The 22,861-nt window shown below is 40.5% G+C and overlaps 1 long non-coding RNA gene across 2 annotated transcripts in view; it reads right to left on the reverse strand.

Annotated features, from left to right (window-relative positions):
• Nucleotides 1-1,081: 1,081 nt before the first annotated feature.
• LOC140694792 (uncharacterized) overlaps nucleotides 1,082-22,861 on the reverse strand; it is a 50,635-nt gene continuing 28,855 nt past the window's right edge. The window contains exons 4-6 of one of the 2 annotated variants that reach the window (XR_012070432.1): nucleotides 14,989-15,163; nucleotides 14,716-14,812; nucleotides 1,082-1,314 (exon numbers count right to left, since the gene is read on the reverse strand). This is a non-coding gene — a long non-coding RNA (uncharacterized lncRNA). Of the gene's footprint in view, nucleotides 1,315-14,715; nucleotides 14,813-14,988; nucleotides 15,164-20,700; nucleotides 20,777-22,861 lie in introns of those variants that run through there. The other variant, XR_012070431.1, reaches the window with a different exon arrangement.

Genomic DNA, 22,861 nt, shown 5'->3' on the forward strand with positions numbered 1-22,861 from the left:
ATGAAGCTCTAAAGTGTTGAAACCTTGCCCGAAATCATGCAGATGGGAAGATGCCATGCCGGGAGCTAAGCTTGGGCCAGACTACAGAACCTGAAGGGCCCAGCAAGTCCCCTCACTCAGGAACCTGGCCCACAGCCACTGCCAGGCCCTGTTCTGTTTCTATGAGTGTTCATGGGAAAGTGCCATGGACTTAGCATAAATATGACTTGATTAAGGAATTCAAACTGGGATAGAATTTTGTTGGGGACTGTAAGCTGGGAGTGAAACTGTCAGTGAAGTAAGGGAGGAAACAGCCCTGGTTGTAAGAACATTTCTAGGGAAGAAGGCTCCCTAATGGGCTGGCATGGGAATCGCTGTGGTTGTGAGCCCCCTGTTGCCCTGTGTGGGAGTGGGCAGGGAAGGAGAAAGACTGTTCAGACTGGTCAAAGTCACTACAGTTTGTAAAGAGCTGAGGTCTGTTCCCTCACAGCTCAGACACATGCAGGACATGAGGATGCTTAGCTAATGACCAACAGTGGGTAGCAAAGCCCAAGAGTGGGGTGGGGAGGAGAGATGGGACCACCTTCTAGAAGAACCTCTGCCCCAGGGTCCAGGAATGTAATGAATGATTGGGGATTCACAAAGGGTTTTTATGGCCTCATCAGGTAGTTCCTACTTTAAAATGATAGTCTGGAATATATGGTAAAATACGGTGGAATGACTGCTCTTATTTTAGTTTCTGCAAACACTTAAATGGATGGATTTCTATCTCCATTATACAAGCACTGCTGGGTAACCTTTAGAGCCATGTGAGGATCAAATGAGTGAGTACTTATTAATACTATTACCATGCTTCTACTAAATTAACACTTCAGCAACAGTATAATGGCCACGCTTCTTAACAACTGCCTCTGTAAGAGCTCTTGTAAGTCACAAATAAAAATTATAAAGAAAATATATTAAAATAATAACAATTACAGTTACAACAAATATGTTGTTTATAGCAATGATAGTGTTAGCATCTCCCTCTCATATTAAACAATACCCAACATTGGATTCCTTAGGAAGCAATGCCAATGCATGTTTGGACTTTTCAAAGTCTTCAGCCCATGAAGCCTTTTTACTCACATTGGTCCACCACAGCCAGAATTGCTGTTCCTTGCATGGTGGGCTGCCACGCTGCAATGTCCTGGGCTTTTTCTGGCACCATGCGTCTATACTGGATAGTCAAGTTTCCACATACCCACTCTGATTTGCAATATATTGTTCTCCAGAGCCAACGGAGGGGCCACTGGAAAGAGGCCACAGATAAGGTGGTGAACCCAAACTGAATACCTGTTAAAGGAATGGACACACAACATGGAGTGGTGGATGGATGGAAGGACAACAACAATTCCTCTACTCCTGTAAAGAGAGAGGGGCAAATGGTGAACTAAATCCCAAAGAGAAAAGACATTCATGGTAATAATATTATTCAACAGTGAAAGAATCCAAACAAAAGGCAAATATAAAATCTCTCGGAAGAAGACTCATTACAAACTGTTTCTTTCACGTATATAACCTTAGTAGGAATAACATACTTAAAAATCTTCAACCAATCATAGTTATTTGCTGGTAATAAACTTGGGAATCTTGAAGCATATTATTCACTCTCAGTGTTGATAATACAATCTTGGAAGATGATTTGTCATTGAGGATTAAGGAAAAGAATACTGTGGTTGTATATAAGAATTTAAAAAGGAATAAGGAATGTACTTTTGGGAAAGCTCTGCATAGAGAATGTTGGAGGAAATGCACTGAAAATAGGCAAGTGAGCAAGCTCCCTTGAGTCTGGGAAGGTGAGTGCAGCACATTCAGAGAGTCTATGAAGTTATTACAAGTCACAGAAAGGTATGCAATTAAAGTGTCTTCCTAAGCAAAATATCCTTCTTCAGGAATTTTTATCTTGATATTTCTATGGTCTGTGTGGTCACAGGAAGTCAAAGTTATGGTGGTGGCTTAGAAGTTCTTTTCTCTCTGTCTGTAATTTACAGGACATTGCTACAGATGGGGCAGCAGAGATCTGCGGTAAGCTGTTCCATGGGGTGGGGGAGCAGTTAGAAATGATAAGGCCAGAGATCTAAAAGACTTTTAGACCCTAACTGGCAGACTTTTAAGTAAACTAGCACAGGTATGTAACTAAGACAGTGGATGAGAGGCAAGTTTGTAGTCCCTTCAGTGTTACTGCTCAGTCAAGGGATAGGGACCACTCTGGCCAGGAATGGCAAGACAGTGGATTGGGTGGATGGGTAGGAGGAGCTGACATTTGCTTCTGACCTGAGAGGCAGGGGTGTGTTGCAGAAAAACCGACAGTGCTGGAAAGAAGCCTCATGTCCACAGCCTAAAAGGAGCTGTCATATTCAGGGAGGTCACAGAGAAAGAACCAGAGTTAGTGATGCCACAGGGTCAGCAGCGTGGCAGCAGTGATATCAGTATATGTTTCCATAACCCACCTAACCCTACATGAACACATCTGCCTACAGGGGGCAGGTAAGTAGCAGAAATATGTGGAGTGGGTGCAGCCACTGGCAAATTGGCAAGTGGACATCTTAATGAAATGCACTGCTCACAGTCACCATATTGGAAAGAGGGCCCCACACTGTCAGATCCCTTTCTTATTCAAGAGAAACTAGAAATTAAGACTTCATTAGCAATCATCCCTCTTCAAACCCAGAAAAGATATCATTTATAATGACAACAAAGGCACAGACTATTCAGAAATAAATTAATGAAAAATGTTAAAATGATTCTGATAAATGACTTAAAAAGAGAAAAAAATGATAATTGAATGAACAGTAGAATGCACCATCCTCTTCAGTTGGCAGACTCAAATTTGGGGGACTTGAACATTTTTTCTCCAAAATAAATTTAGTATCTGAATGCAAATTTAGTTAATAATCCTGAATGGATTTAAGAAAAAATTCTGAAAGGTGATCCTAAATTTCTTCCAGAAATATACACAAATATACAAATAAAATAATGAGGAGGGATGTTTGAATTTGTAATATTAGGGACATTCTGGAAAAGGATAAAATAGGACCAACTGTAGGAGATATTAATCTATGGTCATGGAAACAGTATAGAAATAGTGCACTGAGAGAATGAATGAAATAGAACACATTTCAAGAATAGACGTGGATATTTAAGAGATTTTAGAAATATTATAAAACTGACACTTAAAATCAGTGGATTCAGGTACTGGTGTAATTAGCTAAATCATTAGAAGGCCTGGTACACTGTCCTCAATTTTGACATTAAAATAAATTCCAGAAAATTTTTAATTAAAAATAAAACACTAGAAATAACCCAACATGATTTAATCTGTTCAGATATTCAAGCGAGAAGAACTTTCTAAAAAGCTTTTGGAACAAAGACCAACAAGAGCAAAGGCCTAGCAACTCAGCAAGGCCAGAAACGCCCCCTGTAAAACAAAGCTGACCCTCTCCCAACCCTCTCTCACGGACCTGTATTGCTCTCTGATACTTTCTATACTTTCTTCTTCCCTTTAAAGTCCAGTTTCTTGGAGAAGTGCCTTCGCTGATGACTCCTCCAGGGCTCAGAGCCCTGCATCCCCCACAGCCCCACCACGGCACTGATACAGGAGCTGCACTGCCGGTGGCTGCGTGTTTCAAACCAGTGGGCATTCTCAGCTCCTGTTTATTTGATTACCAGGTAGCTTTTGCCGTGGACAAATATTTTCCTTTCAGTGGAACATTTTCCCCCCTTAATTTTTGTTTTACTTAAATAAATTTTAAAAGCCCAGGCAGAAAATTGTGTGTGCACATATGCACACACACAGATACACACAGATCTGTTTTTTAAAGGCTACATTAGTGTAGTCCAACTCCACCTTTTCCTCAGTTTAGACAATTAAAGGTGGGCTTTAGCCCTTGCTTTTATGCCCCACACACCCCCCCTTTCTCACTTCGCTCCCTTTAGTCAGTGTTCAAATTCCTCTTAAGCCAGGTTACAGCCTTCTCTGTGTTGCCTCAAATCGTTTTCTCTCAACTGCACTGCTATTCTTCTTTCTCTTGGTGGACCTCTCTTCTCCCATTTGCCATGTACATGGCCCTTTTCCCCAGGGCCTCGTCTTCAGTCCTCCACCTGGCAGGACTGAATCGCCCCCACGGCCTCACCCACAGCTCCTCTGAGCTCCTGACTGGTGAATCCAGCTTAACAACGGACATCACTCCTTATATGTCCCATAGACACTTCACACTCAAAATGACACACACAGAACCATCTCCTCGAAACCAGCTCCTCTCCTTACACTCCCCTTGCAGATCTGCTCTCCGGATGGGTCACTGGAAAGTCACCTCAGCAGCTCTGCGGCCCGCCGCCCCGGCCCTCCAATCCCCACTGCAGCAGTCACCACTTCTGCCGCCCATGTCTCTCTCTTTCTGCCCACGGCCTCTCAGCAGGCGTGTGCCATTTGTTGTCTGGGTTACCTGCGTTGGTCCCCGAAATATCCTTTCCCCCCAAAATATGGGCCTCTCCCCCTAAAATAGTATCTTCCATTCTGCTGCCAGAATAACCAGATATTCTGCAACATAAACATTATGCAATTCTCTTACTTACAAATAATCCAATATATCCCTGCTTCCTTAAGGATACATTGAAGTCTAAGCACACAAGGCCCATCGTGACAGAGGCCTTGTGCACCTGACATTCCCACCTATGGATCCTTTGTTCTAGCCCTACTTGTTGTTCTTCAGTCTGGCCAAGCCGCTTCATGCTGTGTACACATATATGTCTCCACCTCTCTGCATGAAGTGTCCACTCCCTCTACCACAAAATAGAGAGCTAACGTCCTTTCACCTTTCAAGATTCAGTTCAAATATTTCCAGCTCTAGGAAGTCCAATTTGTGTTCACCTGCTTAGCAATCCATCAACTACTCGCCATGCCTCGCCTAGCCTGGGGAATGCAGACACCAAGTCTTACCTGTTTTGGTCTCCCCAGCAGTTGATACAGTGTTTGGCATAGCAGTGCTCAATGCTTGTTGGTTGGATAAATGAATGAATCAGTAAAGAGATGATAGGTCTACAATCCCCCCCAGTTACTCAGCTGCCATTTTGGGAAGTTCATTCTGCGGAGTTAAGGAAATGTGAGTGCAGGTGGTGGGCAGACAGAACAGTGGTGAGGGCGTGGGGGAGACAGGCCTGGTCCTGGAGAGCGCAGGATAGGCGTGGGTGGGAGAGCACTGGAGAGAGAGGGAATGGAGGGGGCGGGTGCAAGGAGATGTTGAAGAACAACTGATATTAAATGCAGTAAATTAAATGGAGAACATAATATATGAAGGGGAAATCAAGTTAACAAAGCAAGGGTGGAAAAGGCAGTACCAGAGATGAAGAGCTCTCACTTCATCCCTCACAGCATTTCACTTATGGCACCTGCCCTCTGTGAAGGCAGTGTCAAATTCTTGAGAGACTGGTGTTTGTGCTGTGGGTGCTCTAAGTACAAAACGGTATCTTATGGCTTCCAGATTTTAAGACTGATAGATAATTTCTCTTATGTCCCATGTCTGAGTTCTCAGGCAGCAGGATCATTCGCTGGTGGGGGGAGAGATATTGTGGTTAACAACTCAGGGTTACTCTAATAATCTCAAAGGACAGTGGGGAATTCATGAAAACAAATAAAAGAGAAATTTCACTCAGAAAAAACCATATGTCATATAGAACTTTGTGGGGGCATTGGGGGCAATGTTACCGCCACCTCATCTAACAGTTTTATTTGAGTGTGTTGAAACTCCAAGCTCAAGTCACTTAAACAAGTAGGAGAACCAGGGTCCAGGCTGTGGTGCTCCAGACATGGACGGGAAGATGAAAAGCCTGACTACTGCCTCCGACAGGATCAGTCCAGTCGGGGAGTACAATGGACATGGACACGATCACACACCATCAAGACAAGAATCAAGTGCAATTCATGCCTAGACAGGAGAGCAGATAATCTCTAAATAGTGGAGGGGTCCCTGCCAAGGCTTGGCAAGTGTCCTTCCAGGCAGAAAAGCAGAGAAATATAATTCAGGCGAAGGAGACTAAGGTTGGTGGCTGGGTGCAAGGCCTAACGAAGCACAGATGGAGGGCTCCAGGGTCATCTGTCAGTAGCTGTTCCCCTTCAGCAGCTAAGAGGCATAACTAAAAAGGCAGGTGGGGTGTCATTAATGATCATGGGGAAAACTGGGAGGAGGAAATTGAGGTCAGGAGATCACCACCAAAGGCAATTTATTTTAGAGGAACAAAAATAATTCAAAAAGCACTTGGAAATTCTATCTCCCATGAATGAAAAGAACACAAAATAAGTTTCACTCCAGCGTTGAATACAGAATAACAGACTGCCTACTCTCAGAAATGGATTGAATTTTCTAATTCATCAGGGATTATTTAGATAATAGGAAAACGAATAAATCTGAACAATCTCTCTAGAATAGCTGTTACTCCATCCTGTTATGTAGGGTAGAGTTAGGCTGAATTATTTAATTGATATTTTAATGAGACTATAAATTTCTAAAAGCCTTATCAATTTCTCCCAAAAGCGTACAACTTTTCCTTTCATGACATTTATTTGACTTAATTAGAATAACTTTTTTCCAAGGCTTTTTTTGTGTGTGTTAAAATACCTAATGATATGCTGCCCCCAGAATGTTGTTGTTATTATTAATACTGATAATAGCCCCAATAAGACATATTTACAATTATGACTCATTTTGGAATAACAGGTCATTGGTTTAAAGTCCTTTTGAAAATAAGAAGAATAAACGAACATAATTACTACACCAGGGACAGCAGCTGCACCCTTAATGGAACCTGGTCACTAAACACAACAAAAGCAAAGATGAAACTCAAATCAGACACCAGGCCACAAAGCATAGCTGACTGAAGATGCCACAAGATGACCTTTCATTCACCGAGGGAACCAGATGCATTTCTATGTATAATGTATATTGTTAAAAGCAATTATTTTATATATAGAATGTAATTTAGGAAAAAGAAAACTCCATCTGTAGACTTATAAACAGGAAGCACAAAGGGGTGCCTTTGCCAACAAGAACCTGCATGCATAAATGCAAAGCCTACTGACAAAAATCCTTTCCTGTCTCCTAAGCTTAAAAAAAAACTACTTCAAGGCAGTGGTGAGCTGAAAGGGCTCAGATACAAAACGTGCACATCATCAGCCTTCTAGTAGATAAAAGTGCGCCATGCATAATAGAAAAGATAACGTTTCCTATGGAAATCTATTTTGAGATTCAACAATTTAAAGGCAACTGAGAGCTCAAAACCAAGTTCAACCAAAGAGGAACAGAGCCCAAGCAAATGTACAGAAATGGACAAAGTCATTGGAGAAGGAGGGGATCTGTGTTCTACCGATACTCCAGATCAGCAAATTCATCCTGAATTCAAGCCAGTGATGTGACATGATGTCACTCAAGGAATCAGGCAGAAACCATCAGCCAGAAGAAATAGGAACAATATCAAAGGCAGGTGTGAGATGTGGAAGGGGTGACCCTGTGAACCTTGCTGCAATGAGGCAGGATGTGCTTGCGGGCTTTCTGCACAGGCTGGCTGGCTCACATGACTCTATTTAGAAGGATATCAGCCAACAGCTGTGCCACACGGGCTACAGCCTGAGCTGAGTCACATCTAGTAACGGTTCTGAGTTCATCCTTAGACGACATGACCAGAAGGATCTGAGAATCAATGGAGGAGACGTATCTGAATGAGTATTCCATTTCATTCCTTGGCAGTAAATCTTCAGCTTTGTGCAACATAAATATTGACAAAGATACACACAGGCACCCTATTTGAAAGCCTGACTGCATAATTGCATCTAATCGAGAAAAGCGGGCTCCGTTTCAGTATGCTAGGACATTGTTTGGCTCGGTAACCAATGCTTCTGAGACCCAAAGCATACTCTAGTATAACCGACAGCACAGAAATCTCCATTGATGACTTACTCATTTCAGGGTATTCATAAAATAACCCCAGTTTGCCCATGGGATACAGATGGTTTTCCCGTTCCCATCATGGGTTGGTCTGTTCTGCTCCCAAAACTGTGGCATTATTAGATTCATGATCCAGCTGTCAAACAGATCAAATTATAAGGCAGGATATTATCAGACCAAGGTCATAAAGGTATTACTGATATCTCAAGCTGAACACATCATCTTCCCAAGAATTTAATTTCTTGTTTTCAGGATAAATTTCTTTTTATTGCTGCCTCCCTACCCTCAAATATTGTGAAAACTAGTCCTGACTACGTGCCTTGGGTTTACCAAAATTGTAACGACTACTACTACTTTATCTCCTACCTCCTTTTCAGGTGTTCATTTTAGCTTTTAGAAGATGCCTTCCCTCATTTGTCTTTTTTACCCCCACTTCTCTCCTATTATCCACCATGGCCTTTCCAGTCTGAAAGTCATCAGAGAAAATAAGTAAAAGAAAGAAATACAGGTTCTGTGAGCTGGTGATAAGTGCTGTGGAGGAAAATAAAGGAGAGCGAAGAATGTGTGCTAGGGAGGAGTGGGGATGGGGCAGTGACCTTTGAATAAGGCAAAGACTGAAGCAAAGGGGTGGGCAGAGGAGGGGCAGAGGAAACAGTGATCACAGGCCTGGAGGTCCCTCACGCTGGACAGACAGCATGGAGACTGGTGTGGGCCACAGTGAATAGGAAATAAGTGGTGGTTTTGGGGGTGGAGCCTTAGAGGCTGCCGTGAGGATGTGGGCATTTTTCCCTTTGAAGGAATTGCGGAGCCATGGAGGGTCACCGAGCAAAAATGTGATACTCTGATGTTGGATAGAACAGGTCCAAGACCCTAATACAAGCTGAACAAATCAAGGGACAAAGAAGTGACATGCCACCTCAAATTCAGTGCAGAGCTTGAAAGAAACACAGCCTCGACTCCCAGCCCAATGCTCTGTCCCCTTCTGGATGCTGTCCCACAGAGCTGTCTCTAAAGTTATGTTTTTTCCTCACTCAGAGGCTTGTGGGCCAACTGAATGCTTCCCCCTTTTCAAATGGCAATTTATCCTGAAAGGAAATCAGAGTTGGCAGTGAAACAAGGCATGGACCTGTAGCCTACAGAGCTGTTGTCCCTGAAAGCAACAGCTGGCGCGTGGTTTACTCGTGGAGTTCAGCAGAAGAGACAGAGCAACAACAGACAACTTAGCATCTGGCTGAGTTTCGGCTGACTGCATTGCACGTTTGGATGTATTTCAAATTTGGACAGTGAGGCGGCTTCACACGAAAGGCAGGTGTATACATCATACATGCCCACACGTCTGTATGCATACACACGTAGACACACACAGAGCATATGATGTGACTTGTAAAGAGCTGCCTCTGCTTGGTTTCCCACGGCCTCTAATCTCAGCATTAAGCTTTCACTGGCCATGCTCCCAGGTTTGCTACGAGATTTCTTTGCAATGGAACATGCCCTTCGCTTCACAAACGTTCCCCAATTCTTTCAATGACATTAGGGGAAGAGCAGGGAGCCCTGGGAAATGCTGGGGATATGGACTCGAGATACCCCTGAATCTGAATCCACACTTCATGGCTTATTTGTTATTTAACTTTATTTACATTCAAAATGCAATTGTTGCAGATCTCAGAAGATGATTTACACTCACTGCTATGGCAGAATGTTGCGGTTAGTAGACTCACCACAGGATCCTCTTATTCAACACGTTCTTCCAATATTTCAGATATTACTGTATCACAAATGCCCATTTCTATATTTTGATATCTGCTTTTCAGTATAATTATCTTTCTTCTTTATTCTCTATATATTATGATTTTAGAACATTTTTCTGAGAAGTGTTCCACAGGCACTTTACATATGATACTTGGATAAAGAGATCCTGGAGATCAAAACCACATTTAAATCCTTAGATAAACTCAGCTGTGTCATATACATGGCTAGGTTTAGTCTGCTTACTTTGTTACTTTGTATAGTAATTTTTGTTTCAAAGAACAAGATCCTTCTGTATAGCACAGGGAACTACACTCAATAACTTTTAATAGCCTTTAGTGGAAAAGTATATGACAAGGAATATATATATATATATATGAGCCACTATGCTGTACACCAAGAATTAACACAATATTGTAAACCAACTATACTTTCAACAAAAAAAGTTGAAATAAAATTGAGAGATGAAACTTCCACTGCCCAGACTGCTGTCACGATGAAACGATTCAAAGCAGGCCAGGTATTAGCAACCCCCCTGACACAGCAAAACCCCATGTGGGATCTTCCTTTTGAGCAGCACTGGCTATCCGGCTGTGGCCACCTGTAAATAGGGTTGAAGTCACTTAGACCCTTGGCTTGGGATCACCGTGGCCACAGGGGTGGGGGTCACTGCAGCACCTACGAGAATGACGGGGCCAGCCTCCTGCTGAAGCCGCTCCCCAGGCCACAGCCCGGAGCGCTGCAGGCAGGTCTGAGGTCCGGCCGGGGGCACGCAGCTCCACAGCCACTCGGAGCCCTGCGGTGCGGGTGGCGCTGGGACTACGCTCGTCCATCACCCTCCCTGGCACCCAGACTCGGGATTCTCCTGGGGGAATTTTTCTCTGCCTCATACTTCCTGTCTCAGCATTTGTGGAATCCGGTCCATGCCACAGGGAAGCAGGGCTTTTACCCTCCGGGACCCAAATCCATCACTGTATGGATCCAGGGTGAAACTTCCATGTTAAATCACCTGGCGCTCCCTTCTTGTGCTGAAATGCCCTCCCCTGTCGATGGCATTAGGTCGTATTAGAAGTCCCGACTTGCTTGTCCTTAGCTAAGACTCTGAGCCTCTTGCTCAGTCTTCCTGAGTGGAACCACTCATCTGTGGCAGAAAAGCTTGGGCTGTCGTCCACCCATCATTGTCCTCGGTCTTTTGGGTTTTCTGTTGGGTTATGGTTCTCGTGCAGGGATATCAATTTGCACATGAGAAGCAACTGTAGACATTTTAGAAAATACAGACACTGGATCCTCCCCCCTCTTCAGCCAAGGCTGGAAGCTTTCTCCCTCTAGCAGGGGTTACACAATCAATTGCTTGGGAATTGACCACACATATTGGCATAATCATAGTAAATTGCCCTTTACTCTGTGCTTGCCACGTGGCATTTTCTACTTCATGTTGTCTTTGTACCTTCATTATCACATTTAATCCCTGCATTATTGATTATCACCATTTCTGTTGAGGACACTCCTACTTGCTAATCTTGAATACAAGTATCTTTGATTCTCTTAATCTATTTCATTCCTGAGTTTCCTGTTCCTGAATTTAAAGAGTGAATTATGGACACATGTAAATAAGATTCTCTTATTATATGTATCTGACTCATCCTCTAACCAAATCATATCTGGAGAAGAGAGATTTTCTCTTTTAAACATTTGTTTTTCTTATTATATAGTAGTGCATACACATAGTGGAAAATGTAGAAAACATATAAAGTAAGAAAATTACAGCCATACATTATCTAAACACCAAAGGACAATGCTATGTCATTTGGGGCATTTAACTATTTTTCTTAATATTTTATCATAAAATTTCCCTAGGAAAGTTGCTTAACCCTGGAATTGTACTAGCCTTTTGTCCAGTACAGAATAACATTCCCAGAAATGACCCCAACATCAAAATAGTATGTGAGGCTGGGAAGGCCACAGGGCACTCAGCTTATTCTCTGAGTCCTACAAAGAATGCTGTTAATTCACTGATTTTACACATTCGATGCCTGTGAGTCACTCACTCACTCAGCTGGCTCGGACTGAGACCTACTTTATACCAGTGCCAATCCAAGTGCTGGGGAGACCCCAGAGGGAGCCTGGATCACGGCATCACTTTCCTTCATTTGCTCCCAGAATCCTACTCAAGAACCCCACATGGGATTGGGGGGGTGGAGGCAGGTGAGATATGGTGAAATTCATTTCATTATGTTCCTTTAGACATATTCAAATAGCATGAAAATAGTAGCTAATTTTGATAAGTTTTCTTTTCCCTTCCTATGTATTTTTGAGAATGGGTATAGTTTTGGTGCAGCAAGAGTAATTGATAGATCTTTGGTATGGTAGGATTTTATATGAAAAATTAAGAAGGAAACTGCACTTATACAAAGAGAAGAGGCAGTGAGGAAAAAACAAGCCACCCTTGAACTTGGCTACAATTCAGAATTCCTGGTTTTCAAAAAAGGGAAACAAAATTCAAAATAAATTCCCTAAATATTTTAGCCCATAGTAGAAATACATGGAGGCAAAGTTCAGCTCACTGGAACCTAGAACAATGTGCTTATTTAAGCGAAGGTATAAACAGACCACAGATACTATAATGCATCCTTTACTTTAAACTAGTTCATGTGAGCAAGTTTCATTTCACATGAATTGCTCAGTACCAGTTTAGGAAATATATCCTCCTTGATTGGTAAAAATAGCTCACAGATAACCAGATTCAACAAAATTTATTGTTAAATAATTTACTTATTTCCTTCAGGAAATGCTTTTGAGTAATCTGAGTTAAGTATTTCCTCTATCTGCTGTATTTCTTTTCACAGAGAAAAGTAGTATTATTTGCACATGACCTACTTTTACTTCTCTGGAAATATCTGACTGTGAGCTCAGGGTACGGATTGTCTACTGCACAGTAGGGAAAAAGAAGATTCATTTCACAGCGAAGATCAGAATCTTTTTTTGAGGGGCGTGGTGAGCTGGGGGACAAGGGAAATGCCTTTGTTTCGAGACAGACCCCAGTAATCCATACTGAAGCTGAAAGATGAAGCCATTATGAAGAAATGTGGAAGGACACACTGACACGCAAAGGTGTTCACTCTGCAAAAACAGAAAGAAAGAAAGAAAGAAAGAAAAAATAATTTAACTGCCCTATAAAGAGAATGGACAGAAACTTGGTAATAAGCTAGAGAGAAGGAAGGTTAGTGAAGGGAGGAGAAACAATGAAAGGGAACTTGGATGCGGTGGGCAGAAGAGCAGGTTTCTGGAGCCTACAATGAAGGATGATAAGAAAAAATAAAGTTTAAAAAAGTTACAAAGTTTAAAATAGTTTAAAAATTAAAAAGCAAAGTTAAAAAAATAAATATTTTTATAGTGGCATGGAAGATTTTAAAATGATGGAGGTTTTTTATTTCAAAATTCAAGTTGTTTGAATTTCTCCCCCGTTCTCCAAACAACAGTAAGACCTGCTTGTGTAAGTGGTTTTGGGGGACACCACAGAGAGGGGCGAGCTCTGCAGTTAGGTTGGCCAGGAGCAGAATGCTGGTGTGGAAGGCAAGACAGAAGAGAGTTCAACAGTTTCATGAAAACAGAAACTCAAAGCCAGAAATTATCTTAAAATGGTTAGTGTGGTAGGCAGAAAAATGTTCCCCCCCAATATGTCTATGTCCTTATCCCCAGAACATAGGAAGAGGTCAGATTCCCTGGCAAAGGGGGCCTATGGTTGCAGATGTGGTTAAGGTTGCTAACCAGTCGACTCTAAGAGAGACCAGCTGGATTATAGATTTGGGCCCAGTGTAATCACCAGGGTCGTTAAAGGAGGAAGAAAGAGGCAGAAGAGGGGAGAGAGGAGAGGAGATCTGACCACAGGTTCAGAGTCAGAGGCACACAACCATGCTGACCTTGAGAATGAGAAAAGAGGTCACAGGCCAAGAGACGCAGGTGGTCTCTGGAATCCAGAAAAGTCAGATACAGGTTCCCCTGAGGCCTTCAGAAAGAGCCGTGCCAACACTTTGACTTCAGCAGGCTTCTGCATTCAAGAAAACTACAAGTTTAAATTTGCGTTGTTTAGTAGAGACTTTTTCTTTTCTCTTCCTACTACCATGACGTTTGGGGATACTTGTTACAACAGCAACAGAAAGTGAATAGAGTAAGCTCCTTGAAATGTTCAGAAATTGCAGATAACACTGGACTGTCCACTTTGATGTGGGATTGGGCTTATGTGAAAATCAAAAGGACAGTGTGACCTTTGCTAACATCTGCTTTTCTCATTTTAGGAAGAGAACAGTAAGTCAAAACCTCTGTTGTTATTATTTTAGACAAGTGTCTCTTAAAACTTTATGTAACCCTGTGCCTTAGGACCCTAAGAGAGTCTCTTCTTAGAAGAACATGGATTCAGAGAGATAGTGTCTTACATCTGAGTCCCACAGTGGTCTCTTATTGGCAATGAGAGCTTGGGCATATCAGTTACCCTCTTTAAGCCACAGGATCTTCATTTGCAAAAGGAAGATAAGAATAAGGATTGTTTGGGTGATTAACTTGTACACACACACACACACACACACACACACACATACATATATGTACAACATTTAATACAGTGACTAGCACATACTAGGCACTCAACAAATTCCTGTTATGGATTTTTAAATGCATATATAAAAGGAGGAGAAATTTGCAGGAAATTGTGGGAAAACTAAGTTCATGGCCCCAAAAAGGGCCATCTCTCAATGGGCTCTGATCAGTCAGTCCCCAGTGGTGGGCTAATAAGCAGAGACTATAGCACTTGGGGATTTATGTTAAACATAAAAAGGAAGGTATTTAAACATAATTATTAAACATCAGGTACGTTTATACTTTTGGCTGGATCATCTTATCTGGAGAGATTTAATAAGCAGAGAGTCTCCACTGTTCTAGAGATGGGCATGCAGGAAAATGATGTGGGTGGGTGGGCCATTCTCACCCACCCAAGATCACATGACTGAGTACTCACGGAATTAACACCTCTTGTATGTTATTACAGATGGGCTGTCCTCCCATGATTATTGTCAGCTGTGTCATCAGTTCAAGGAGACATCACATGGGTCACACTGGAATATTAGAAAGAAAATCTCATTTAAATTTTAGATAGCTCTAACATGAAATAAAGTCATTATTTTATGCCTAAAAAAATCTAAGGAGCAGAGAGTAAAGACACTCTTCATTGGGCAACTAAGAGAAAACCTGAAACAGGTTAGATTGTCAGAACACATAGCTGTATTCACACCTCTTCATTTCTGTATTTTTACAGCCAATACACCAGATCTCATGGATAAGTCACAAATCTGCCCTTAAAGAATGTGATGTAGAAACACGTGGAGTAGTAGTTGACAAAATGGAACAAGAACACCTTCATGGCTGGGTTGTTCTCATAGTCAGTCTGGTCCTTGGGAGCTCTGCAGCTAGAATAAAGAAAAGGTAAGTCTGTAAAACTGTGAACAGCTTTGAGACCCTAATCAAAGCCACGGACACATGAGTTAACACATTTAATATGTGTGTGTGTGTGTATATATATATATATACATATATACACACATACACACACACAATTCACACTGTTTTCATACCAGCTGTTTTGAATTTCTTAACATATCCACTATGTTAATTCCAACTGTACACACTGTTGTAAGAGTTTCTCCCACTAAGAAAGTGATATCCCACAAGGCAAAAAAAAAAAAAGTCACCTGTTCCTTAAAATTTATAAGCACAACAGTATCCAATGGGCAAGAACTGTCCTCTGTTAGGTGTAATTTGAAAGAAAGCTACTTCTAAACATCCTGCTAGATAATATTCTCTTGTCTCCCTGAAAGGCAGTAAGGTAGGACTATTGAAGAAGACAAACAAAACACGGGGCAACTTGCTAGAAGCATTTGGGGAACATAAAACGGGTCATCCTCCTAGTTCAGAATTTGAATTGGTCTTAGTATTTTCAGAAGATGACCACTGAGCAGACCACTGGGAGGACCACCCAGCCACATGCAATGTGTTGGAAGCACTTAACTTAGGCCGCTAAGCCGCTGGGTGGGATACAAGCCAGAGAGAAGAAACATTTATTATAGAAGCTGCAGCTGATGAGAATGGAGTTGCACTAACAGGAACAGCATGGGGGGAAGACACATAACAGTGTGATTACTTGTCCTCTCCGTAACGCGCAAGCAAATCTGCCACTGGAACCACGACCCTCTTCCACTTATTTGCAATACAGAGACTATTTACTTTCAACAACAGGGTACATTATCTAATGTAATTGAAATTATTATTAAGCACTGACATATTTACACAGAGCTTGGACATTCTAAAGCTTCTTTTGTCCCTTTTACTAATGCAAAAATGGAGCTAATTCACTTCTCATATAGGCTAGAGAAAATAGGTTTGCAGTTGAAGTTAACTAAAGACTGTAATGTACTGCAATTGAAGTGCCTAAAAGATAGTCTCTGTTTTGACCTGGTTCTAAAACTGGTGTAGAAATTATCTCAGCTGCAGGAGGAGCTTACCAGAGTCAGTCATCATGATTGCCACTTTCTCATATATGGCGTTCAGGGTCACCATGATGATAAAACTGATATGGGAAGCAGTGATGGGCGTGGCCCACCTGCACAGTCAGGTACTTTTGGATTGGGTCTGTTCCATTCAGGTTCTTGGGAAGTTTTGCAGGAAATACAATGAACACTGAAAGTCCGTAGACAATGATCCCAATAACTGAAACAATGGTTAACAGGACCTGACAACCCAAGAACCCAGCAGCATGAGACTCACTAATGATCGTATTTTTACACAGAAAACTTGCCCCCAACCCAGCTTAAACAGAAAACATGCATGTGTTGTAAACTTCACATAAACGTGAGAAGTGATATAAATCGCACGTAAATGCCATAAGAGACGTGAATATCAGTCATGTTAAATTTTAGGGGAGGAGGAATGAAAGATGTCAAAAAGAATGAGTGCATCCACTAATGTAACACGCTGGCAGCAGGAGCAGCTGTGTGCAGGGCATAGGGAATATATGGGAACTCCACTTTCTGTGAATTTTTCTGTAAACCTAAAACTGCACTAAAGAAGGAAGCCTGTTAAGTATATTTTAATGGGTGAAAATGGGGTAACTGGTGGCATGATCTTTTGGAGGGAAGTCTGTGATAGCAGAACAAATGAAAGTAGCCCTTCTACATCTGTAGAATTACTTAGGTTATGAACTAGTTGTAACCCATGAAGGGGATATGCTTCCTTTCAAGGGAGAACCTATCACTGATTCAGGGGTCAGCAGGTGCTAGCTGTCGTCTTCATTCTGAATAGGACCAGTGAAGCTGTGGACATGCCCTGAGGGTAATAGTGGGAGTGACAGCAGGTCTCTGCTGATGAAAGCTTCACATGCTTTTCATACTCCTTGAGATCTTGAAATGGCAGGTATTCCTACTCCCTGCATTTGCACAAGATTCATGTCCCTAATCCACAGTAGTTTTGACTGTGTGGACCCAAGGGCAGCGGGGGTGTCTGAAGCAAAATTTGCACGTGGCTAATAGGGTTTCAGTTCCTCACTAGGCAGGTTTTTTTTCTGGCCACTGAAGAATGAACATTAAAGATCCCATTTTTAAACAGTTTTCCTTCCATCTACCTTCTTGGTCATAGTCCAGAAGCATGTACTCAGTGTCCCTGGCTGCTCCTGATGGGTGCCCCAGAGAGAAAGCTACAAAGAATGTGAATTTCAGGACTAAGTGAACCACATCATGTTATTTACAGTAATAGCAGGCGGCTGGCTTGCACCTGCATGGGAGAGCAGAGGGAGTGTTTACAAGCCCCTCCTGGAGCCACACTCCTGCATCTGGATCCCAGCTCTGATGCTAGCTGTGGGGCCTTGTGCAAATTTCTTAACCTCTAGGGGCTTCACCCATATAATGGGGAGATAATAATAGCAATTTATAGGACTATTGTGATGAGTCAATTATTTACTAATTGTGAAAACAATTGGAACATTAACCGCAGGCATGTGAAAAACTCTACCTAAGTATAAGCTATGAATATGGTGACCAAAGTCTTAAAAAGGTGTTTTTTCTTAGTTTTTAAGCCATCAGTTTGTAGAGAAAGCATTTTATTTTCTCCTCTACTCTCTTTCATCATCCTTTTCTTCACAGTTAAGTCTTCATGCTTGTGAAAGGAATAACTTTTTGGTGTGTTTGTGATTAAATGTGAAAATTAGTTAAGGCTGAGAAAAATGTATTATAGAAGGTATATTAAGCCTTCCTCTCTTGTACAGCTCATATAGGCCATTTAAATAGTATGCATTTTTTAAAAGTCTGCATAGTAATTTTTTAATTATGTATTAAGTAAACATAATAGTTAAGAATGCGTAAATACTTACTATTGCTTCAGCACACATCTATTTTTCAAAATCCTCACAATCACCCTGTGGGGAAGGTAATATTATATCTCTTTTACAGATGTGGAAATAGAGCCACATGGAGATGTTGCAATTTGCCCCAAATGAAGCAACTATTAAGTGAAAGTACTGAAATACTCAAAGAGCCCAAAGACACACTAACTGTATAGCACTGTCTCCTACATGGTCTGTAAAATCAATTCTAATTCATTTCAGAACTTTTACAAACTTGACACATTTCCATTTTTCTTCCAAGCACTTAATGGGTTCACTATTTCTTAAGAAACAGGAAAGCTTTCCGTTCTCCTTCCTCAAGTTTCTTCTTATTTATCATCTTTTCTGATCATAAATTTAACATTTGCTCATTAAAGAAAATTTGAAAGTACTCAGTAGTGGACAGAACTGCTGTCCTGGATCTGTCCCCAGTCTTAGAAGAGGACCCAGAACTTGCTTTAGGATAAATAACCTCCCTTTTGTTTTTAGTCCTGTGATTTAACCTCGATTGACCCACTCTTTCTGAAGCACCAGAAGTAGATCTCAGTTGGTTTAAGACAAATAATACCCCTCATTGTATTGGCCTTGCACATGATTGGAGAATTGGCAAATAACCCAGGAAGAGCCACTATTATGTGAGGAGATACATGCTGGTGCCCATGTGAAACATAAGCTTCTTCTATCAAGAGAGGAAGCTGCCAAAAGAGACCTGTCTTGGTTTGGATGGATGATCTGGGATGCTGCGTGCCTAGAAGCATCATGCTGAGACATCTTTGGACACAGAATGAAGACAGGACAAAAGCAGCCCTTGACATCATCTGGGCTAGAGTATCTCTCCTTGACTGAAGCCAGACCTCAGACCTGAGGTTTTCATTTACAGGAACCAATAAATCCCATGGATCCCCATTTCTTGGTTGTTGTTTAAACACATTGGAGATTGATTTTGTCACCTACAATCAAAAGACTCCAACTCTGAAAATGAATAAAAAATAAAATAAGAATAATGCTCCAACCTATAGACATAATTCCTTCAGAATGGTGCATTGTTTGTATATTACAAATCATTTTATATATTAATTTAATTCTCCAATCTATCATAAGCGCAACACTTTGACATGTCATAAAATATTTTCATGGACACACTTTTTCATGACTGCATACTATTCTACTTTGTGAAGAGTTGGAAGAATATTTTGGCTGAGATTTTATATATATATATACACATATAAAAGTATGTCTGTGACTTGCATCCATACTGACTTTTCCCTGCCATTTTGAAATAATTCCTGATTAAAAGTTTTTCAAAGCTGAATTAGTGGATTAAAACATATGAATATTTTTGACTCTTGATATCAACTGCCAGACTGCTTTCTAAGAAGGCTTGAGGAGTACACCAGAAATTAACACAGCATTGTAAATCAACCATACTTCACAAAAATTATCCAGTAACCTAGGCATGGGATTGGTGATCACTGGCAATTCATCCTCATAAACAGAGTTGTGTCACTTGAGAAGTGGAAAACTATTTCATTTTGATGTGCACTGAGTGAATTACCATTGAAGTGTGACATCTATTTTTTCTTTTGCGAATGTGTGTTCATCTTCTCTGCCTTCTACGCTTCTGAGATATTTTGATGTTACCTTTGAAGTGATCTGAACTCTCTATGTATTGAAGGAATTAGCCCCTTGTCGGATTTGTAAGCAAATAACATTCTCTGGTGTTTTGTTTAAAATTAGGATGCTCTGATGCATGGAAATCTTTGTATAATTTCCTCTGATACTTACTGTCCATCTAGAGGTTGTATACTCATCCATATTTATTTGTAGTTTTTTTTCTAATTGTGTTACTTTTTAAATGTTTCTGGAATTTATCACAATATATGGTTCACTGTATGATTTCAATCTTTTCTTTTCCCCCAAGTAGCTAACAAGTGTTTCATTCACTGAATAACCTTTATTTATCTCCCTGATTTGTAATGCCTTCCATCTCTTATATTAAATTATTATTGATATCAGAGCCCATATCTGGACTTCCTGCCTTATTTTATAATCTGGCTATTCTTGAACTAGTAAAACTCTCATTATCTTATTAATTTTTATATTACTAATATGATTTTATTCACAATAAACCCAAATCAATTTTATAACTTCTGATATTTTGGAAATATGATCTTTTAATCTAGAATCATGTGATTAAAGCACCTTTTATATCTTTCAGTAGTTTTTACTTTTATTTTTTGATAGTTCCTACTATCCTTTTGTTAGGCTATTCTTAGACATTTTACCTAGGTTGTTACACTTGGAAAATTTTAGAAATTTAATGCCTCCATCTGGTCTCTTAATCAGACCCTGGAGAATCCTAAACCACTGATCTGATTTGAACAAATGAGGTGAAAAGAATTGGGGGAAGCACTGTGAGCAGAAGAGACTGTGGAACCTCCAGAGCGGCGCCCTGCATTGGCTCAGATGTTCTCTGGAAAAAGTTTCCTCTATGAGACTACATAGTTCCCAGCTTGACTTTCAGTTTTCTCAGCATTTCACATTAGATTTTAAAAGTCTGTGGCAGGTTCTTACCCAGAAAAAGAGCACTTGCGCAAAGGGTTATATGTATACACTTTCCCCAGGTGGTAAAGGGAACACGCTCTTCTTCCTAATTAAAAAAACAAGTTTAGTCAATCAAGGGATTACACCAATGAAATGATATTTCTCCTAACTGGTCAGTAAATCCTAAACATAATATAAAAAAAAAAATTTCAGACATAGCCTCCTTGTTTGTAAATGCATGGGTTTTTTCCTGTTTTTTTCCTTTTCTTTTCTGTTAACGATGTCAAACACACAACAAAATATGTACAGTGTTCGTTTTAATACTATTTTTTGAAAATGCACATGTGAACAGTAAACTGTTTCCCTGCCATGGTCTGAGCACCTGATGAGGCCAAGATTTAAAGCTCTATTCCTTAGCTTGCCTTTGATTTCAGAAGTGAAGGTAGTGACAGCTTAGGGTCTGTGCAGGACAGAAAGAATCACAGTTGTCTGCAGCTAACTGGTGTCCACTGTGTGTTTCTTGGTTGAGATTTATGTGTTAATTAGCTACAACTATGACGTTTAAGAGTTTCCATTTTAGAGTTTATATTTAGAATTTTTTAAGAGATGAAATCAGCAAGAATCAAGATTTAACTGGATTATAAAACCAGATATAGTATAATAATAGCTGTAACTAAGTACATGGCCCTTCCTCTGTGCCAGGAAGCCTTCCAAGTAGATTCTATACATTACTTCGACCCGTCCTTACCACTGTCATGAAGAAGCAACTCTCTTATTCTTATTTTATAGGAAACTATGGCACAGAGAAGTTAAGTTGTCCAAGATCACTCAGGAAGCAAGCTGCTGTGTTCAAATATGAATTTAGGCAACTTCATTCGCAAGATCTCACTACCACAACGCTGGCCTCTCTAAACAATGGAGCATGCTTTCTCAAGTAAAGTAAAATACTTCAAATAAAAAACTAAAAAAAAATAAGGCAATTTTTTAAATAAGGAAGAATGATAAAGTTAAATGAGTCTTCATCTTCAATTTTTCAACAAGCATGTCCCAATGAAAATTTAAACTTATTAGCTTGCAAAATTAAATTTAAACTTGGCAGTTTAAATGACCAAAAAACTTCTCTTCAGTATTTTTTGTATGCTGCCAATATGATAAGTTTTTGTTTTTCAGGACTCAAAAGCATTATGAACATCTAATTTTGTCTAAGATTCAGCTTTCATCTCTGAATGTACAGTCTTTCACCAACATATGCTTTTACCCCCATCTTCAGTTGTAAACAATGGGAACTATTCATAATGGGGATTATTAGAAGCTTATTACATTGTAAAAGACAAATGTCACTTTCTATTGGTAGCTGAACCTCATTTTTTTCCATTTATAAAAAGAGGAGTTTGACCTGCTCCCTCCATATCTTTTCAGTGCCAACATTCTGTAGATCTGTGATTCAATTTATTAAATCTATATTTGGAGACATTTTCAGATACTCCTAGTAAAAGCATTTTTTTCCCAAGAGTTATTCATTCTCACAACCTACTGTCCTGCTGCTGCTGACTGCAAGCACCATCAGCTCTAAATTATCTCAGCTGATGGAAAGAAGCAATAATACAAATGACTCAAAAATCATCTTTTCATAGCTCTGGAATGTTGATACAAAGATATACAGTTTTATTTTTTTAATTTTGCAGCAGGAGTGGCAGCAATAAATTTACATTTCCAGTTATGTAAAATGACTAGCTCAAACACTGCTCAAACACTGATGGCACCTCAACAAATGTTTCCCTGCTTCTTCTACCCTTTCTCTGACTTTAGGATGAGAGCCATGCTGCTTTGTGCACATCCCAGTAGGAAGGGGGAGCAGTGACCGGGACTTAGTTCAAGACAAAGGGGCACCTAGTCTATGATGAAAAGGAGGCCACAATAATGAAGGCGCATTTAAAAAAATGGGAGTCAACTATAAAAACCAATTTCTCTTTCCTTCTACATCTATGTCATTGCAGCTAATTTATATTTTGCATTTTTTATTGGTGTCATGAAAGGATACAAATCAATGCCTCTTTTCATATACACTTATACCAGTCTTTTTCTTTTCCCCCTTTTTACTGTTATTATGAAGGAAGAACCTCACTTCTCTTCTGTGTCCACCATTCCAGGCAGTGCTCCTTCAACTTGGCTGCACATTAGAATAACCAGA

Source organism: Vicugna pacos, unplaced genomic scaffold, assembly GCF_048564905.1.
Source record: "Vicugna pacos unplaced genomic scaffold, VicPac4 scaffold_104, whole genome shotgun sequence".
Classification (NCBI taxonomy): domain Eukaryota; kingdom Metazoa; phylum Chordata; class Mammalia; order Artiodactyla; family Camelidae; genus Vicugna; species Vicugna pacos.